The following is a 5,802-nucleotide window of genomic DNA, read 5'->3' as shown; positions in this document are numbered from 1 at the left end:
GAGCAAATGAAGACCCTTTGAAGTCATATTGCATGGTACCCATTACACGGGTTTCAACTACCCGGGTTTAAGGTATTCTTCCTTCAGCTAAAACATGCATGTGGAACCTAGAGTATGATCAACCATGTGATCGGGAGACGTGTTCAAATATGTCTCAGTTTTCATACGCTGGTACTCGGGTGCAACATTCCAGACGCTTTACTAACACTCTCCCGACTTGGAGAGTCAGTCCCTTTAACCTCCTGTTTGGCCCAGTTTGCAATTTCTGCGGAAGATGAACAGGAATAGCGAGAACCAATGAGAGACTAGCTGGAGGTGTCTGGACGGGCAAATTTAACTCTCATTTCCCACCAGGAAGAGGAATTAACCAAAGGCTCAGCGTGCCGTGCCGGAACCAGATTAGGGCCTGAAGCCATCCTGCGGTGTTCCGGCCAGCTCAAAAGAAAGCGAGTTGAAGAAAGGAGCTCAGGGGCACTGTAATTCACAAACCTGCAGAGTTATAAATGACAGTTATCGTCCAAAAATATACTGAAGTAAGGCTGCCAAGAGGACTTGAAAGCGGGGCAGAATTGCAGGAAACCGATTTCAGGAGGTAGACTGGAATTGCATTGAAAGCATAGGAAAAGAGGCAGAACGTCCACAATGATGCACTTGGCCAAAAAGGGCGTATGCGTTTTTTCCTGAATATATTCAGGAAAAAACGCATACGCCCTTTTTGGCCAACCAAGCAAACTTGCAAAGGAAATCTGCACTACAATGAAGTCTCACTTCCCCCGGTCAAAAGGGCCATCTGAAAAAAGTGTAAAATCCAGAAAGGCAGGACAGGCCATGGAGAACTGGGAGCCTTGTTATGCTGATGGGCGGGATGTAAATTGCCAACAGACACTCGGGAGAAGTGTATGGTGTTTCCTGAAACATCTAAAAAACAAAGCAACAGAGCCTAGGGCACTTCCACTTATGGTCCTATAGCTTAGGGAAATTAAAATCAAAAAGACACAGCCACCCCAAAGTTTGGGACACCTCTGTTTACAAGAACCTCGTTTACAGTACAAGTTCAACATCGCAGAAAGTGAAAAATGGATAAAGAAGTTGTGGTACTTACTTACAAAGCAATATCACTCAGCAATGAAATCTATGTCATCAGGCCCTTAGCAGCACAATGACTGGATTCAGGTATGATGATTCTAACTGAAATAAGTCACACAGAAAAAGAAACATCATAAGATATCAGTAATACACGGAATGTAAACTTGGCTACACAGGAACTGAATTAAAGAACAGAACAGGGTCTCAAATTTAGAAAACCAACTTATGTTTGCTTAAGGGGGAAGGTGAGTTGAGGTGCTGCATAAAACCAGAGATTGAAATGAGCACAGATAAAGTTCCTTAAGCCAAATATGGAATAGACAAGAGCTACTCCTTGCTCAATGAAATGGACTCAACACCGCATATTAAACGCCTAAGAATATACTTGACTAGTAAGTATCTTAAAACCTATGGATTGCTATGTCGCTGAAAGAGAATGAAGCATGTGTACAGGGGCATGAACGCAGCAGTGATAGGATTGGAGAGGTTCGGTGAACAAATGAAGACCCTTTGAAGTCATATTGCATGGTACCCATTACACGGGTCTCAACTCTCCAGGTTTAAGGAATTCTTCAGCTAAAACATGCATGTGGAACCCAGAGTATGATCAACCGTGTGAACGGGAGACATGTTCAAATATGTCTCAGTTTTCCTCCCCTGGTACTCGGGTGCAACATTCCAGACGCTTTACTAACACTCTCCCCACTTGGAGAGTCAGTCCCTTTAACATCCTGTTTGGCCCAGTTTGCAATTAATGCGGAAGATGAACAGGAATAGCGAGAACCAATGAGAGACTAGCTGGAGGTGTCTGGACGGGCAACTCTAACTCTCATTTCCCACCAGGAAGAGGAAATAACCAAAGGCTCATCATGCCATGCCTGAACAAGATTAGGGCCTGAAGCCATCCTGCGGTGTTGCAGCCAGGTCACAAGAAAGCGAGTTGAAGAAAGGAGCTCAGGGGCACTGTAATTCACAAACCTGCAGAGTTATAAATGACAGCTATCGTCCAAAAATATACTGAAGGAAGGCTGCCAAGAGGACTTGAAAGCGGGGCAGAATTGCAGGAAACCGATTTCAGGAGGTAGACTGGAATTTCATTGAAAGCATAGGAAAAGAGGCAGAACGTCCACAATGATGCACTTGGCCAAAAAGGGCGTATGCGTTTTTTCCTGAATATATTCAGGAAAAAACGCATACGCCCTTTTTGGCCAACCAAGCAAGCTTGCAAAGGAAATCTGCACTACAATGAAGTCTCACTTCCCTCCGGTCAAAAGGGCCATCGGAAAAAAGTGTAAAATCCAGAAAGGCAGGACAGGCCATGGAGAACTGGGAGCCTTGTTATGCTGATGGGCGGGATGTAAATTGCCAACAGACACTCCGGAGAAGTGTATGGTGTTTCCTGAAACATCTAAAAAACAAAGCAACAGAGCCTAGGGCACTTCCACTTATGGTCCTATAGCTTAGGGAAATTAAAATCAAAAAGACACAGCCACCCCAAAGTTTGGGACGCCTCTGTTTACAAGAACCTCGTTTACAGTACAAGTTCAATATCACAAAAAGTGAAAAATGGATAAAGAACTTGTGGTACTTACGTACAATGCAGTATCACTCAGCAATGAAATCTATGTCATCAGGCCCATAGCAGCATAATGAGTGGATTCAGGTATGATTATTCTAACTGAAATAAGTCACACAGAAAAAGAAACATCATAAGATATCACTAATACACGGAATGTAAACATGGCTACACAGGAACTGAATTCCAAAACAGAACAGGGTCTCAAATTTAGAAACCCAACTTATGCTTGCTTAAGGGGAAAGGTGAGTTGGGGTGCTGCATAAAACCAGAGATTGAAATAAGCACAGATAAAGTTCCTTAAGCCAAATATGGAATAGACAAGAGCTACTCCTTGCTCAACGAAATGGACTCAACACCCCATATTAAACGCCTAAGAATGTACCTGACTAGTAAGTATCTTAAAACCTATGGATTGCTATGTCTCCGAAAGAGAATCAAGCGTGTGTACAGGGGCATAAACGCAGCAGTGATAGGATTGGAGAGGTTCGGTGAGCAAATGAAGACCCTTTGAAGTCATATTGCATGGTACCCATTACACGGGTTTCAACTACCCGGGTTTAAGGTATTCTTCCTTCAGCTAAAACATGCATGTGGAACCTAGAGTATGATCAACCATGTGATCGGGAGACGTGTTCAAATATGTCTCAGTTTTCGTACGCTGGTACTCGGGTGCAACATTCCAGACGCTTTACTAACACTCTCCCGACTTGGAGAGTCAGTCCCTTTAACCTCCTGTTTTGCCCAGTTTGCAATTTCTGCGGAAGATGAACAGGAATAGCGAGAACCAATGAGAGACTAGCTGGAGGTGTCTGGACGGGCAAATTTAACTCTCATTTCCCACCAGGAAGAGGAATTAACCAAAGGCTCAGCGTGCCGTGCCGGAACCATTTTAGGACCTGAAGCCATCCTGCGGTGTTCCGGCCAGCTCAAAAGAAAGCGAGTTGAAGAAAGGAGCTCAGGGGCACTGTAATTCACAAACCTGCAGAGTTATAAATGACAGTTATCGTCCAAAAATATACTGAAGTAAGGCTGCCAAGAGGACTTGAAAGACGGGCAGAATTGTAGGAAACCGATTTCAGGAGGTAGACAGGAATTGCATTGAAAGCATAGGAAAAGAGGCAGAACGTCCACAATGATGCACTTGGCCAAAAAGGGCGTATGCGTTTTTTCCTGAATATATTCAGGAAAAAACGCATATGCCCTTTTTGGCCAACCAAGCAAGCTTGCAAAGGAAATCTGCACTACAATGAAGTCTCACTTCCCCCCGGTCAAAAGGGCCATCTGAAAAAAGTGTAAAATCCAGAAAGGCAGGACAGGCCATGGAGAACTGGGAGCCTTGTTATGCTGATGGGCGGGATGTAAATTGTCAACAGACTCTCCGGAGAAGTGTATGGTGTTTCCTGAAACATCTAAAAAACAAAATAACAGAGCCTAGGGCACTTCCACTTATGGTCCTATAGCTTAGGGAAATTAAAATCAAAAAGACACAGCCACCCCAAAGTTTGGGACGCCTCTGTTTACAAGAACCTCGTTTACTGTACAAGTTCAATATCACAGAAAGTGAAAAATGGATAAAGAACTTGTGGTACTTACGTACAATGCAGTATCACTCAGCAAAGAAATCTATGTCATCAGGCCTGTAGCAGCATAATGAGTGGATTCAGGTACGATGATTCTAACTGAAATAAGTCACACAGAAAAAGAAACATCATAAGATATCAGTAATACACGGAATGTAAACTTGGCTACACAGGAACTGAATTCCAAAACAGAACAGGGTCTCAAATTTAGAAAACCAACTTATGCTTGCTTAAGGGGAAAGGTGAGTTGGGGTGCTGCATAAAACCAGAGATTGAAATGAGCACAGATAAAGTTCCTTAAGCCAAATATGGAATAGCCAAGAGCTACTCCTTGCTCAACGAAATGGACTCAACACCCCATATTAAACGCCTAAGAATGTACCTGACTAGTAAGTATCTTAAAACCTATGGATTGCTATGTCTCCAAAAGAGAATCAAGCGTGTGTACAGGGGCATAAACGCAGCAGTGATAGGATTGGAGAGGTTCGGTGAGCAAATGAAGACCCTTTGAAGTCATATTACATTGTACCCATTACACGGGACTCCACTCTCCAGGTTTAAGGTATTCTTCCTTCAGCTAAAACATGCATGTGGAACACAGAGTATGATGAACCGTGTGAACGGGAGACGTGTTCAAATATATCTCAGTTTTCCTCCCCTGGTACTCGGGTGCAACATTCCAGACGCTTTACTAACACTCTCCCCACTTGGAGAGTCAGCGCCTTTAACCTCCTGTTTGGCCCAGTTTGCAATTAATGCGGAAGATGAACAGGAATAGCGAGAACCAATGAGAGACTAGCTGGAGGTGTCTGGACGGGCAAATTTAACTCTCATTTCCCACCAGGAAGAGGAAATAACCAAAGGCTCAGCGTGCCATGCCGGAACCAGATTAGGGCCTGAAGCCATCCTGCGGTGTTGCGGCCAGGTCACAAGAAAGCGAGTTGAAGAAAGGAGCTCAGGGGCACTGTAATTCACAAACCTGCAGAGTTATAAATGACAGCTATTGTCCAAAAATATACTGAAGGAAGGCTGCCAAGAGGACTTGAAAGCGGGGCAGAATTGCAGGAAACTGATTTCAGGAGGTAGACTGGATTTGCATTGAAAGCATAGGAAAAGAGGCAGAACGTCCACAATGATGCACTTGGCCAAAAAGGGCGTATGCGTTTTTTCCTGAATATATTCAGGAAAAAATGCATACGCCCTTTTTGGCCAACCAAGCAAGCTTGCAAAGGAAATCTGCACTACAATGAAGTCTCACTTCCCCCCAGTCAAAAGGGCCATCTGAAAAAAGTGTAAAATCCAGAAAGGCAGGACAGGCCATGGAGAACTGGGAGCCTTGTTATGCTGATGGGCGGGATGTAAATTGCCAAAAGACACTTGGGAGAAGTGTATGGTGTTTCCTAAAACATCTAAAAAACAAAGCAACAGAGCCTAGGGCACTTCCACTTATGGTCCTATAGCTTAGGGAAATTAAAATCAAAAAGACACAGCCACCCCAAAATGGAACGGCTCTGTTTACAAGAACCTCGTTTACAGTACAAGTTCAACATCGCAGAA

General features: G+C 43.9%; 1 long non-coding RNA gene across 1 annotated transcript; it reads right to left on the bottom strand.

Moving 5' to 3' along the window:
- Positions 1–1,121: 1,121 nt before the first annotated feature.
- LOC307181319 lies at positions 1,122–4,344 on the bottom strand. The gene is made up of 3 exons (XR_013826441.1): positions 4,259–4,344; positions 2,679–2,764; positions 1,122–1,188 (listed from the first exon to the last, which is right to left on the bottom strand). It is a non-coding gene; the product is annotated as an uncharacterized lncRNA (long non-coding RNA).
- Positions 4,345–5,802: the final 1,458 nt, after the last annotated feature.

The sequence above is a fragment of the Stenella coeruleoalba genome (assembly GCF_951394435.1).
Source record: "Stenella coeruleoalba genome assembly, contig: scaffold_49, whole genome shotgun sequence".
Taxonomy (NCBI): domain Eukaryota; kingdom Metazoa; phylum Chordata; class Mammalia; order Artiodactyla; family Delphinidae; genus Stenella; species Stenella coeruleoalba.
This window is presented reverse-complemented; position numbering and strand designations above follow the sequence as displayed.